The sequence below is a fragment of the Artibeus jamaicensis genome, unplaced genomic scaffold (assembly GCF_021234435.1).
Source record: "Artibeus jamaicensis isolate MK-2021 breed Jamaican fruit bat unplaced genomic scaffold, CSHL_Jam_final contig_388, whole genome shotgun sequence".
NCBI classification, from domain to species: Eukaryota; Metazoa; Chordata; class Mammalia; order Chiroptera; family Phyllostomidae; genus Artibeus; species Artibeus jamaicensis.
The window spans coordinates 3,177,150-3,193,569 of record NW_026521813.1 but is presented as its reverse complement, the minus strand read 5'-3'; positions in this window follow the sequence as shown (position 1 = coordinate 3,193,569).

Below are 16,420 nucleotides of genomic sequence, written 5' to 3'. Positions count from 1 at the left end.
GACCTCAGAGACACAGAAAATCCTCCCAGCAAGGCCCCCTGGCTCAGGTACCTCAGACCCCCATTTGCGGATCCACCAGCCAGGGGATGGGGAAGCAAAACCACGAATTTCCCGTGCACTCTGTTTACTTAAAACTGCCCCCATAATCTCCTGCAGAGCAGAAGTAGACGTGAGGCTCTGCGCCTCACATCCCATTTCCTCCCCAGCTTTGGGCACCTGACCTTCCTGTACCTTTTTGCTGTGTCATGAGCGTGCTGTCCTGGTTGCCAGCGCAACTCACGACTGGGCGTCTTCAACACTTCACCCCTCCCCATTCCTTGGCTGTCAGACCCATTGCAAACCCTCTAGTAGGAGTTTGCATCTTACTCCTTTGGCATTTCTGTGTGGCCAGAGAGACATACAAGTGCAGAGAGAATAACATGGAGCATGTGGCAAAGATTCCAGAATCAGAGTAAAAAGTACATCTTACAAAAATTAAGGAGCTACAGGACTTTTGATGATTTATGCAGCATCCTGTACTGAGTGAGGATTTTTTAACGTTGATTATTTCCTTGTCCAATTCTAAAAATATCTTTTGTTTTATTTTTGTCTGGCATATTTCAGAATTTAGTGCTATATAACAGAAATATTATTTTGAGAGCAGAAAGGTTTATTGGATTTGAATCCAATAAAAATATACAGCATAAAATCATATAGTTGAAATATTAAATTGTTTTGTCTTCATTGAGATTTTCTCTGCTTACTGATTAATTAGAAAGTCAGGCTTTGTGATACCTTTCCTCAGGTAATATTTGTGAGTGGCAAGATGAAGACAAAGAAGTTTCATACTTTCTTCATTTTGTAAAAGCCTAAATGTCTCATGAAGAAGAAATTCTTCCCCAACAGATATGGCTCAGTCAGTTGGGCGTTGTCTGGCAAAAAGAAAGGTCACCAGTTTAATTCAAAGGTCTGGGTCTCTGGGTGCAGGGAGCGGCAACCAGGCTTTCATATGGATGTTTCTCTCCCTCTCTTTATCTATCCCTTCCCCTTTCTCTAAAATACATAAATATTTTTTTTAAAAAGAAGAAATTCCTAACTCAGGGGCCACAAATAAGAATTTAGGGGTTCTGCTAGCATGAATGTAAAACATTACATTAGTTTTCCCTAGTTAATCCTAATTACAGTTTATTTTTTTTCAATTATGCACAACAACAACAAATCTTAGTAGGACTAATAGTACCTGGAACTTTGTCATATCACTCTTGTTGCAAATACCTCAAAATAACCTTGGTGATTATCACTAGTTCAAAATCACTTTGAGTTTAAGATCCACTTCTATATTCATCACGTTTGTTAATGTGCTAATGAAAGGACTCAGGTATAATCATAGAGCAAGTTTGTGTATAATATTTTGGAAATGTATTTCAATAGCATCAGACTTTTAATGAATACATTTATAACAGTATTTTGAGAATCGATATATAGACATTGTCAGAGTATCAGACATGTGTATGGCACACAAAAGGCTTGGACATTTAATATATAAGAAGGTTTGAAGTGTTAATGTCCTTCAGAGAACATTTTTGGATACACTGAGTGCACCAGGAGCCCTGGCAGCACATCAAGGCAAGGTCTTGGAAGATGCCAAGTTCTCAGAAGGTATTTACCACCCAAGAATAATGTGTTCTAGGCACGGATATTTTGGACTTACAATAGAGTCTTCTATCCGTGGAATGACCTAAAATCAGCATAGAGTCATTTGGGCTGAGAGAACATATGAGGTAGAAAGATGTCTATCTCAGGTGAGATCAGGGTGGAGCAATGGAATATCATCAGTGGGTTTTCCCAGCTGCTTCACAACTTCATTAAGACACAAAACCTTGCCATACCCCTGGGACTCAATGCTTACGCACGTCTGAGTTTAAAATCTCTATGAACTTGGGTAAGACATTAAGTTTATTTAAACAAGAATGCATATACACATTATTGCGCATGCTTACATTTGCAACTGAGATTAAAATATCTAATCATAAATCTGGGCCTTTTGCACCATGAACATCTTACTTTCAATCTTTATAAATGTAGTCACTTATTTAGCAAAAACAAATTTTGCTAAAACATGGAAGTTTATTTATAAACAGGAAGGTTTTGCTCTTGCTCAGTTTTGGTGTGTGTATGTTTGTGTGTGCATGTGGGAGTACATGTGTGTGCACTTTTGTTAAATGAACAGTTTGTTTCTTATATTATAAAATCCATGCTGGTCAAATTTAAGTGCAGCTATTGGTCTTGTGAAAGATTAGTAAATTCTCTTGTTTTTTTCATTATTTACCCTGGAGGAAAGACATGTTTCTCTTTTACCATCTGTGGTCATTCTATACTGTGCAATAAATAAAAGTCAAGAGGATCTTTGGTTCAGCACCTCCCTCAGGTGCTCTGAATCAATCTCCTAAAACTGTTTTTACACTGAAGGATGGTTAGGCTAGTATATTTACTCAGAATTTGCTTTGAACTCTTCCAGTGAGTGGATATGACTAAGGACTTAATGTTCTATGTGTTTGTCTCCACATTAAAAGTTAATAGGACAGATATTCTGATTTTAACTTGTTATTTTCTTTCTCGAGTTAGGTTTTTCCTTATGTTCCAGATTTTGAGTATGGACAAGTTTCTACAATGTCAGTAAAAACTCCTAAGTACCAATGCAATTACCAAGGAAGGCATAGAAATTTTTCTTAATTGTGAATGCTGCCAAGTGAAATACTCATTGCTGTTCATTTCAAGATATATTTACAGTGCACATTCTAAATGAAATATGAATTTTTTAAGTGCGCTTTAAAAAATGAATAAATTGTTGTGGCACATTTTTATCATCAGAGAAAGGTTACCCACCCCAAATACCTTGTGTACAAGATCCAACAATGCTGAGAGTGTTGTCCTTACCTGCCCTTTCAAATCCTTCTTCATTTGCTTCATATTTTAACCTCAGGCTGAAATTAAGCTATGAATTATTTAATTGCATACTTAGTGGATAAAATTTGCAGAAATATTAGATTAACATATTTGGAACATGCTGCCAAGTTATGCATATGATTACCTGGCATGCTTGCCAAGCAAGGACCCACCTGACACCTAATGGACAAGCAAATAGAGGGTGTGTAATGCTTCTTTAAACTGGAAACATTTGGTAGCAGTAGTGGGGGTGAGAAGGGAAATAGCTCATTTTATATAACCTCATGAGTTTATTTCAGGAATACAAGTGTCATTAGGATCTCAATCTATGTATTACAAAAGAAGAAGAGTGTGTTGGTGCTCATGGATGCTAAATTTTGATATTATTCTAACAGAAGAAAAATACTGATTTTTGCATAGAAATTTATCAAATATTTATATAATTAAGTATACTCTACTTCTTTTGACAAAGAAATCTGTAAATTCAAAGGAACTAAAAGAATAATATTTAAGTCATAAGTTCTCTGGCATATTGAGTAAGAATTATGAAGTTTGTTTGTTATATTAAAAGGTCCGGAGTTAAATCAGAGATCTTTAATTTGTCAAGAATTTCTCTTATTTTGACCTCAGTAATCTGTTTCATGTTTTCATTTTCTTTACAAGAATGTCACAGTTTGGCACATGAAAATTTTTTTCAGACTATTCTGGTTTTATTATTTTTCCCCCAAAGGAAGACTCAGAGGAGACTTATGAATTATCTAATTAGACTCATTAATTGGAAAGGTGTCATGATTATAATAGAAACTTAATTCCGTTTTTATTCCCTTTTGTGCAAATGGTATTTACTATATACTTGTGACAAATGAACCATACTAGACCTTTTTATGGAGAGTTCATTGTTGGGAACTGCCCTGCCTGGTTTCAGAAGCTGTGAACCCCCCATGGCTAAGGCTGAGTGAGCGACCTTAAGCCACTCAGGAGACAAAGCTTATCTCCCTGGCAGGGGCACCATTTCTCCTTTTACTTCATCCATAACTGGCCTCCAGTGCTTGGTCGCTTAGCCAATGACCCCCAAGAGGGGAATGATTAAGACAGACACAATCATGGGAAGGCCCCAGGGAAGGACTTGGAGGGCTATAGCAAAAGGGGGTGATGAACCCTCAACCCTGAGCTTTGACAAAGCCTGAGTCCTCATTCAGTCTGTAAGAAGTCTCCTAAACTCTTGGCTTCCCTTACTTCCCCTGCCTGACTTAAGCCTGAAACAATGACAGAGGGTGATGCAGCCCTGTGCTGGAAAGGGCAGTTCCCCAGGTGATCAGGCCTAAGAAAGAAGATGTAAAATCTTGTGAAACCTGCTTTGTTTAGAATGCTCTCAATTAAATGATAAGGGACCGAGCAGAAAATGAGTTTGTTTCCCACAGTTTTGTAGCCCTTTAGCTAACAGACCCTGACTCAGAATAGGCCCTCGCAGTTCTTTGTATGCTATCTTTTATTTGATCCTTACTGCCCTACAATGATTAATGAACTTCTTGTGTGTTCCTGTGCTAATTGAACCCAATAAAAGCCTGTAAGGGCAAGGGTCAGCGTGTTCTCCTCTTGAGAGAGTAGCTGTGCCATCTTTTTTCTCCACAGGACTCGGTAGCCCCTGTGAATTTGTCTCATATCTCATCCATAATTCCATGGACACTGCAAGCTGGTGTTCGAGTCAGCTCATCATGTAAGAATGACCAGTCATTCTTACTCTATTTTAGCCCTTCTCCCTTCTCAAGAGAATGAGGTTTGGGGTGAAAATTCCACAGCTTGTTTTTTCAGTGACCAGTCCTTGTCCAGGAACACACCTAGAGGTTCCTTGTTTGAGGAAAAGGCACTCTTACTGCCCAGAAAATTACAAGAATTTTAGGATCCCTGCGTAGGCAACTGGAATCAAAGACCATATATTAGAACAAAGGATGTTTTCAGTGCTCTTCCCCCTCAGGGAATTACAAGGGTTTCAAAAGATCTGTGCCAGGAGACAGGGGCCAAGAAAAAAAATATATCTTCCACTATGTCACAATACCTAAAACATATGATTTGGCTTTAATAATTTTTAATATCCTAGATTTATGATACAATAAATGAGTTTTGTTGATAGATAGTTCTATATTGGCCCAAATATTAAAGTCCAGAATTAAAGTTTTGCTTACTTTTTTCAACCTAACAGCAGAATGACATATTTTTTTCTTAAGACCACTAGTTGTATTACTAATTCCATTCTAAACAAGTGTGCTGCCTTGTGATTTTAATATCTTTATTTTCTCTTTAGTTTATGTCTTCTTTGCAAAGATATCTAATACATATAGAAAAACATATAATTATTGAAAAACTGTGAATTGCTAAACCAATAGTGGTATATTGTATGCTATCCCCAAATGCTGTATCTGAGGTATGTTTTTATATTAGTACACAGATAACTCATTATTTTCCCCTCCAAATTTCACTTTGAAAAAAATTAATACTTACAGAGATGTTGAAAGGATAGAAAGAAGATCAGCAGTATAACTTTTATTCAGCAATTGTTAACATTGACTACATACCCTTTATCTCTTCTTATGTAAGTATGCATGTGTGTGTTCACTGCAAACTTTAAACTAAAGTTGTAGATGTCATGACACTTTACTCCTCATTACTTAAGCATGTGTATCATGAAATATCAAGTATGAAAATGGTTTTCTATATATTTTATTGTATTACTACTATGAAGATGCAGTAATAATTCCGGGATAGACATCACCTTCACATTAATTTTTCTATCATAGTCAAACATGTTTGTTTACTTTTTATCTTTTACAATCCATGACTCACTCAAGGGCACTGCTTATGTGTATTTGGTATCAGGTATCAGAGATCTTTGGAATTTCTTTAATATGGAATAATCTCATTGTCTTTTTCTTCTCCTTTTTTTTTTACGTGGGATTCTTGCTATTGACATCATAAAAAGTCCAGACCCCATGTCTGAATTGTGTCCTTGTGCTTACATTCAAGTTATAGAGGTAAAGATACTAAACACGTATTGCATTTTCATTGTTTTCCTCAGAGGACAAGATATAATGAAAAGACATCAATTTGAAATAAACAATGGGAAAGAAGATTCTACAATATTGTTTTTTATGGAATTATCAGATTTATTTTCTGATTACATATACATATATTTCAACTCTATCCACTGGAAAAAAATTAAAAGCTATGGAATTCAATTGCCATGAGTGCATCAATGGCCAGAATTTGGCTTTTAAATACCATTTTTTACTAATGCCCCTATGTCTGGGCCAAGGAAAGTTCAAGATAAGCCTGCAGCACCTTACTATTTTAAAAAGTAAAGAAATGTTTATAAAAGGAACAATTTAAAAGGACATAAAATTTGACCTACATTTTCAGTTTTGGCACAATTTTGAAATAAAAGGAATGATATCGGTAATGAATTTTGACAGATTGAGTTTTAAAAGGTACTTCATGATATTATAATGCTACTTAAAATAAAGTTATGGGATGGGTAGAGAAAGCTCTTCTTTACAGAAGTATGACAAGTTACAAGTAGAAGAAATGATAAAAGTAGATATAGCCAATTTCATCCACAAATGTAAGATTCTTGGATCAGTCAAGAATCATCAACTGATAGTAAAAACACTGAATAAAGAGCTGCTTGAGAACACGGTAGTCATATGGTCTCAAAGTATCATTTAAAAAGTTATATAGGGCCCTGGCTGGTTTGGCTCAGTGGATTGAGCACTGACCTGAGAACCAAGGGACTGCTGGTTGAATTCCCAGTCAGGGCACATGCCTGGGTTGCAGGCCAGGTCCCCGGTGGGGGGCACACAAGAAGTAATCACACATTGATGTTTTTCTCCCTCTCTTTTTTCCTCCCTTCATCTCCATCTAAAGATAAATAAATAAAATATTAAAAATTATAGAGGGAAATATATAATAATGTTTGAGAGATCAGATAGCCATCTTTTTAGCATATTATAAAACCTTATATCATTAACAGTGAAATAAAGTGATAAATATTTTCTAATCATAATCAAGTTATATTACATCACAAGAACAGTAATGTTACTTTATTCCCAAACTATCCTAATTCTCAACATTTTTTAAAACAAGAAATATGATATGGCTCAGTAGATTAAGTGCCGGCCTACACCAAAGGGCTGCCCATTGGATTCCCAGGAATGATGAGATGAATGCTATGCAAAGCTCAGTAAGTGGGTTTCTTTTCACCGTGTCTGACCAGGCTACCTTCAGTGCTACCTTCTCAATGTGTGAGTGTAAGAGACTGATACTGTGCCTCTGCTGTGATACCATTCTATGGCAAATCAGCCATCATTTGGTGATTGACAGGTTACATTTGAATCTTCTCATCACAGAGTGATCAGTAATCAGAACACATTGAAATGTGTTTCCTGTCTTCAGTGCTGTAAATTATTAGTAAGGGGAGTATTTCTGGATCTCAGATGATCCCCTGTGTTGTCTATTACTACTTATAACATTTGCAGGTAAATGCTAATAAAAATCATAGCGACACAATATAAGAAAGATCACATATGGCTCAGATCTTTCAGGAGTGAAATTTCTCATCACAGGAGCTTAAGAACCTTGTCCAGCTGAGATGTTGACTGACGCCAAAGGAAATATGGAATAAATAACGGAAGAACATTTTACTTCAAAAAATAGATTCTTGTTTTGTTGTGGAAACAAGGGCTTTAGTGGCTAGAAATATTTTTCCTTCTTTGTTATATATATAGGGTGTTGTGAAAGTCAGTTTGCAGTGGTTCATATAGAAAATAATACAATAATTAATAAATAATAATGAGAGAAGAAAGTGTTTCACATACTCAAAACTGTAAACCTTTTGCTCCACACTGCATATTTTATGTTAACCATTTTTTTCTATAGCTGTTTCCCAACAAGGTTATGTAAAGTATATTGATGGTCATGATTCAGTCCTTAAATTTTGAAAGGGAAGTTGTGAATTGAGTAGAAAGCAATGAGAAAGCAATGACCATCACTCAGAAATGAATATATATATGGATGTGGAACTTTGGATTTTCCTTTTTTTGGGGGGGAGAGCTTGGAAAGTCTTTATTTTGAAAAAGAATAGAAGCATAATATTGGGCTGAGAGGCAAGATAATGTTGTTTATGGTGCTTGGAAGAGAAATGCACTGAAAAGAACACAAGAACAATGATGATCCAAAGGTCTGTACTATATTGGACTTTCTTTTTTCTCCTTAAGGTCTGCTCTACACCTTAGGAGCCAAAGACTAGAAACTAGATTTCTAGAATCTACTTGTATTCAGAGTTCTGGGTAGATTCCATCACTTGGAAGTATATGCATATGGAACTTGAATTTTGCTTTTGTCTATTAAGTATTTTGCTGAGAATCACCTTTCTTATTACTGTAGGTACAAAGCCCATTGGAAAAGGCAACTTCTATATTCCTGTCACTTCTCATCCTTCAGCATTATCTAAGCCTCCAATTGTATGTATGATTTCTTCTATCAAAATACCTGGGGAAGTATATACGTGGTTGCAAAACTGCTTTAAGTGCAAAGGTCTAGCCAGATCATTTGAGTATCAAATTTAAATGACCCCAGAGAAAACTTGGCATTTGTTACTTTTCTCTTTTAAAAAGTCCATTCACTTAATAATGTATGTATTTATTAAAGAACATATTTGCTTTGTTTATCTGAATTTTTGATAATGGCAATTAAAATGTATTACAACAATAAGATCTTTATGTTTTGAGTTAAAAACAAAGGTCCATGGAAGTTGAGGGGCTTATCTAAGGTGGAACATATTTAGTGGTAACTGATGTTCGAGCTTATTTTTCCTCATTTTTAATTCAGAGCCATTTCAAAGTTACTACTTGCTTTACAACAACAACAAAAAAGTCACTAATTCTAAATAAGTAAATGGAATGCTAGTATTTCTTGGTACCACAATGCTGAGTAGAAAAAAATGGATGTGTGTCTCTCAAATGAGGTAAAGCAGAAGGACATTTAGCAATATAATACAGAGGAAACTTACACTCCATGGCCAGGAACAGATATATAATTTGAGGGGCCCAGTGTGAAATGAACACATAGGTCTCTCATGTAAAATGTTTAAGAATTTTGAAGTGGCACAGCAGAGTCTTAACCAAGCACAAGGTCCTTCTGAGCAGAGAGCCCTGTGTGATACCAGGTCACACATGCAGGAAGCCATCTCTGCCATGGCCTGCAAGAATGTTACTGGTTGCCAGGGAGGCTCATTAGTTTCTTAATCATTCTTATTTCTCAAAAACACTAACTATTGTTAATTTTTCACTGGGTAAACTCTAAGTCATGAATCACCACAATTATGACAAGTTAAAGCATATAACTGACTCTATTTCCAGACAGTGAAGTCTGTTTTGCCTTTCTTCAAATTTATTTCCAAACTTGTCTGTGTCATGTTTGAAGCCTGGTACATTTGTGAGACAATATTGGTAAAGAATAATGGGATTAAAATATCAAAGACCATTTGTTTGAAAGCTTATAACTAATTCAAATATTTATGTTTTTTCCCCTACACCTTTTCAGACATTTTTAGAAGTTGGACTTTAACCTAGAACTTCTAGCATCAGCCTTCATATCATATAAATAGTAGTCTTTTACATATTTCAATCCTTTCCTATAGATCCTCAATATAGTTTCTTTCTCTTTCTCTCTCTTTTCCTTCCTTCTTCTTTCCTTCCTTCCTTCCTATTTCTTTCTCTTTCTTTTTCTTTCTTCTTGTCTTTCTTCCTTTTTCTGTTTTTTTTCCTTTTTTTCTCTCCCTCTCTCTTTTCCTTCCTTTCTTTTTTCTTTTTTTCCTTTCAAGTATTGCATTTATTGGGGTGACATTGGTTAATAGGATCATACAGGTTTCAAGTGAGCATTTATATGATACACAATCTATACATTGTTATATCAATATAGTTTCAAAAATTTAAAAAGTAATCTGTTAATATTTATAGCAAACAAGGATATTGGATCAATTTGAATAAGCTGGATCATATTTAAATAAAATGGTATGTGAAGCATTTAAAATATTATTCACTGGCATATATGTTTTACAAAAATAAAATCTTATTTTACTTGGAGATATATATGAAACAGGTTGCATGATATTTTAAACAACAGAAAAAAATCAGTTTTGTTACCTTATTGTTTTCACCATTAAGTAGCTCTGGCTCAGTTACACAACACCTTGTTGTTAATATGCTTCTTGATTATAATGGCATCCCCCTGAGTTTCTTAGCATCGGTCTTTGTATCGGTATTACAATCTTGATTATAAAATTTGCATAATTTATAATACTTTAAGAGATCTTTTCTTTTACTTTTAAAAACTATGTCTACCAGATATTTTGTATAACCATATTGAGATCCAATGAGGTAAATTTAGACAAATTTAACTTGTCTATTCTTCATTAGAGAATAATGTGAGAAGGCAGATTTGATTGTTTGAACACATTATTCACACATATATAAAGTGCCTACAGACCTATAAATTGAACCTCAGACATATTCTCAGTTACTGTCCTGATTCCCAATATCCTTCTTCTCTTCCAGTTCCTTTTCCTCCTTGTTGCCACATTAATAGTATATATATTTTGTTTACTAGACTCTTTATCAGAACTTAAGTTATTCAGTAACCTCTCTGGCTTGCAAGAGTAGCTTTTAGAATTTTTTTCTTTAATCAAAATATTTAGCCCTGGCTGGTGTGGCCCAGTGGATTGAATGCTGGCCTGCAAACCAAAAGTTGCCAGTTGAATCCCAGTCTAGGGCACATGCCTGGGATGTGGGCCCGGTCCCCAGTAGGGGGCATGTGAGAGGCAACCATACATCTATGTTTTGCTCCCTCCTTTCCCCTTCCCCCCCCAAATTAAAAAAAATTAGTTGTATTTGTTGAAATGTTATTTAAAATCTATTGTTATTGTTGAGATGTATTTTAAATGCTTTGCTATTATGTAAAAACATGTTTTAGTTCTTTAAGGGTGTCATGATAAGCAGAAGTTATTTTGAGAAACTATTACCTGTCTGGGATATTAGGACTTTTTTTGAGTCACCACATGTCCTGCAAAACTGCAGAGAGATCCAAGGCCAAGAAGAAGCCTTAAGATTCTAAAGTAGAAGTAAAGAGTTTTTTTTTTTTTTCATTTAGCCTACCTAGGCTTGCCATGTTTTTCCCAGTTGAGAAAATACTGTATAGCAAAATGATACCCTATGTGATTTCATAAGAAACTGAAGGAAAAAAAAACAGGAAATTATAAGGAGCATGTTGTATTTGTTTGGTTTGGTTTGGTAATAAAAATACAGGTGTGAGGGAATCAGTAGAGAAATACAAGTAAGAGCATGAGGAATTACCTATTTCTAAACATTTAGGAAAAACATCATAGGAATTGACCTAGCACATCAGAGCATTTACAAAAAAGGAGGCAATATGCTTTTCATTATTAATATATCATTAATATCAAAGACCTATTGATAAAGGCTGAGGTCTACTGTTATTACTTTTCTCCAGTAAATTTTGTCTGTAATTTTACTTTGGCATAATAGACTCGCATTTATTGTTAAAGGAGGCAAAACTAACTTGCAAAATGTAAAGCTTGAATCTGTGTGCTTTTGGCAAGCCAGTTTTCATTGGCTTGTTTCTAAAGTTTTGTATACACACATTTGTTGTCTCTACGTAGGATGATTTTTGTGATGTGAGAAAGCATAGGTGTTTGCTCTTTTGTTGTCTACGGGTAAAGTTCTCTAACATCCTAAGAGCTGTTAATACCAATGTAGACTCAGAGAAAATTGTAAATAAAGTTACTTACTGAAACTTAATCAAAGCACAATGGTTAATAAATTCAAAACTTTTATTATAAATTCAAACCTTATAATCCAATATAGTTATTAATCCTATACTATATTTCACCATTTACGAGGAGCTTAACAAGTGAGTGAAATATGGCCTCTGTCCTGAAAAAGATAAAAAGTAAGGGTCATTCTGCTTTCACTTATTTGAAAGGCATTCAGTATTTTAAGGGAAAAAAATATCAAGCCCAGGCCCAGTAGCTCAATTGGTTAGACTGTCATCCCAAAATGCCAGTTTGTAGGTTCCATCCCCAGTCAGGGCACATACAAGAAGCAACCAATGAATGCATAAATAAGTGGAACAAAGCAATGTCTCTCTCCCTCTCTCCCTTCCTCTGTCTATCTAAAGATCAATAAATTCATTTTTGAAAAAAGAAAAAAAATAAACCCAAAGAGGGAAACTAAAAAGAAAAAGAACAATATAGTAACTTGAGTTTAGGGTAAATAATTATTTATGATTGAAATTTGGCTTTCCCTGAACTTGGCCTGTGAGTAAATAATAGACCATGATGATATTAATATTTAAAATGTTGCCAGTTTCTGGTTACAGCTACTTATATATGAGCTCTAGATACTCTCAAAACCTTAAGTAGTTATTTCTAAACATTCCCACATGCTGTCTCATGTACACACTCAAAGCACTCTGGTTAAGGTGTGTAACATGCGCTGAATCTCTTGTTCTTGTCCTTCCTTTCAATCAATTGCTGGTAAAGTCCGCAACCTTCTGACAGTGACTTTGTTGATTTTATAAACACTAATGGCCACACAAAGATGGTGCCTCTCCATGTACAAAATGCTGGTACTCTAAAAGTGCCAGATTGTCACTACATTTTTGGCATACTCAATATGTTAAATTTCTGCTGGGCCTGTTCAAAAGTAGACCAACATCATATTGCACCATATGGCAACAAAGCAGCAGAGCAATCAAAAGATGCAAAGTGACAAAAACTGCTTCAGGTTCTGCTGATAGCTTTTTCTCCGTGAGGCTCAGTTATGAGTGTCATAACTGGGATGTGGGAGGTGACAGATGTGACAATCTTTGCCTTTCTCCTTACTCCTCCAGCATACAGCCTTTTTTTAACTCTTACAATTAATTTATGGAAACGAATGCCTCGTGGTCAACCTGTTCCCTAAGTTTACCACCGATACACTGTCGTGTCTGAATTTGATTCACGAACGAAACCTAGGTTTATAGTAAAAAATTAGGTTAATTTAAAAATGAGGTTATAATTTTCTTCAAACAGGATGATAGCTGTATTTTATGTCAAGTGAGTCTTTATTTCTTCAACTTTTCTAGCAAAGTATATCATGACATCCTTGGGAAACAAGTTGAGGTGTCTGGGGTAAACGAGCATTAACTAAAGACATTGATAATTTGATAAACTAGGTAATCAGTACCATAGAGTTGATGTCAATCTAGAAAGTGATCTCCAGTGGACAATCCAAGTCTCTGTCTTAGGCTTGTCCTAGTCAATACTTTTTATATATACGTTGATGAGGATCATCAATGTGTGCAAAAGGATTATAAATAACAACATGTTTTACAATGTCACAAATGTATAATCAACACAAAGGGAAATTGGACAGGCAAAAGGATGAGTCATATTGAGTAAATGAAACATTATAGAGATTAATGTGTATTCTTTGCTTTGAGCACACTAAGAATGTAGACATACTCCTAAAACAGCTGGTGTAAACAAAACTTAAGGAATTCATTAGATGCAATATAAATCAATAGTATAAATTGTTTTTTTTAAATCTATTGATGTGTCAAGTACATCTAATTGAATTATTTCGGTGTTCTTTTCCCTATAACATATTAGAAAACCACACCTGGAACATTGCGTTCAGTTTTAGGCATTACACTTTGAGAGAAAATAGAACGCACTTATCTTGTCCTGAGGTTAGTGACAAGAATTTTAAGGAGAGAGGAGGCAAAAAAGGGAAGGAAAAACCAAACACCTTTCATTCACTCATTGACACATTTTTTATGAACACTATTTATTTACATTTCACACATGCCATACGAGATAGGTAATACTGTATCTTATTTGCAGGTAAAAACAAAACAAATCAATGATATAGAAATTTAAGATAAAGGATCACAGTAAGAGGCTTTTGTTAAGAGCCAAAGCCTAGTTTGAACCTATATCTGTGTAACTGTCAACAACTCTGTATTGACATCAATAAGTTGTCCTTTTACTACATGAACTTAAAGAATATTAAGTGAATATCATATTTATTTAAATCAAATCTAAATATTTCAAAGGCTATCGCCCTGGCCAGTGTGGCTCAGTTGGTTGGAGCATCATCCAGTAAAACCAAATGGTGGCAGGTTTGATTTGCAGTCTGGGCACAAGCCCAGGTTGTGGGTTCAATACCTGGTTGGGGCAAATAGAAAAAACCAGTCAATCGATGTTTCTTTCTTACATCAATATTTCTCTCTCTCTCTCTCACCCTCCCCTCTTCTTTCCTCCCTCTCTTAAAGCAATAAAAAATGAATATCCTCTGGTGAAGATAATTTTTAAATGAATTAATATTTGAAAGCCTATTGAGTTCTGAGCACCAAGATTCTCTTTACTGTGAAGAGCTCATGATTTTAACCCTGGGGCTGATTTACAAGCATATAAATTCTGGAATTATGGAACGATAATATAATCCTACTATGTTACCCTTTGAATATGTTGTTTTGTTTGTCTGTTTTGCTTTGTCTTGGTTTCTTTCCATAATGCCAGGATAGGAAAAAAGAAAGCTACTTAGATTTGAGGCAGACCTCTTCCAGAACACTCTCCTTTGAACCAGAGGTGGAGCTGGGTCAAGGCAAAAGGCATGTGTACAGAGAAAATGTTCCTCTGGGTGGTTGCTGCCTCACACCTTGTTAAGTGAAGAAGACTCAAGAGCACAAAAGAGGGATGTTTTATTTTCTCACTGTTTTAATAACTTGTCTACACAGACAGATAAATGTGAAGCAATTTTTGTCAGTTTTGACCTAGCTCATCCATCAGATCACTGCCTGTTCCTCTTAAAGTGAGGGAAGACTAAGAGGTAGAATAAACTATTTGGCACTCAGTATAAATTCCCACTGCTAAAAACTATATTTTTTTAATCCCTTGTGATTGGGTACATGAATGTAAATTGGCTTTCACAAATAAATGCACTGACTTAAGGTTTGAAAAGTGGAACTTGATGAGAGTAATACTCCTGTTGCTTTTTGCAGTTTCCTGCTGGCAAACCAGGTTGCAGGGATGTGGAAGTTACTGCAGCAGCATTGCAATATCCAAGCCCCAGTGTATGGGTGTTCAGGGAGCAGCTGATGACCTCTTGCCACCCTCTGCCCTCTGGCCCCCATCCTGGAATTCCAGCTACAGCAGTGCATTCTTAAGTGACTGATTCGGCAGCGTGTTTCTGATTTTTCTCCTTCCTCATAGGACAGAATACAGTCCCTGGTGGGTTAGTTCTGGGAATTGTGCCTGGAGACCTAATCAATCAGGTTCCTCCAGCACTTCCAGCACTTTTAAATCATTTAATTATTTCTATGTAGCCATTTTCTGTTTGAAAGACTAGAGTTTCCGGTTCCTTCAGTGAAGGCTAAATGAGAGTGTATTAAGGGATGTATCCTCCCTAATGCCATACATGGAAAAACATTCTATATTTTTGGAAAAGAAAAAAATTATATATCCAATAATTATATTACCAATGGTATTAAAAAGAATCCAATGATACACAGATGAAGAAGCTATTAAATTGCCTTCAGGATCAGTGGCAGTTTGCGGTAGATTTGACATTTGAATGTGGTATTGTAAAAGGAAAAATAATTTTATCAGGATGACATGATGGAGGTGGAATATTTTAGCTAAAAAATAGCTGGAGATGCATGGCAAGTTGGAACTTTATGATGCATTTAAGAAGTCATGAATCTGCTTTTGTGATTGAAGAACTGGATAATGCTGAGGCTTTGCAAGACATAAGGCTTGAAAGGACAATTGGGGCCAGAACATCAAGTGTTTTAATGTTGTTCTAACACAAAAAAAATGGTTGCATGAACTGAGTACCGTACTTTTTCTTTTAAAAATATGTAGAGATTTGTCCATGGTTAATGACTTTCACCTATTACATTAAAAAAATTGTGTGTGCGTGTGGCTACAATGAGGAATTTAAGAACTAGTAGGTAAAAGTTATAGCTACTACATATGATAGGTTTGGGTATTGTTGCCAGTTCTTTACTTTTTTTTTTATTAGAATAATCATCTATATCCTTAGCCATTTAGACCTTCCATTTAAAGGTCTAAAGTAGATGATATATTTTAAAGTAGATGATATATTTTCCTGCTACATTGATACTATGAGGGACTATTTGACTTTCTTTGGAAAATATGTTGTTTGAAGGGACAGGATGTCAGGTCCAAGGAGAAATTCAAACACACTTGCATGGTATGCCTTGGTCTCTGGCACTTTACTCAACTGCCATGAGAGTGCTTCTTCTTTTTTAAATTCTTGTTCAATTACAGTTTTCCTCATCTGCCCCCACCATTACTCTCCCCATGTCCACCTCCCACAGTCAATCCTCCCTGCCTCTTACCCCTGTTGTCTTTGTCTAT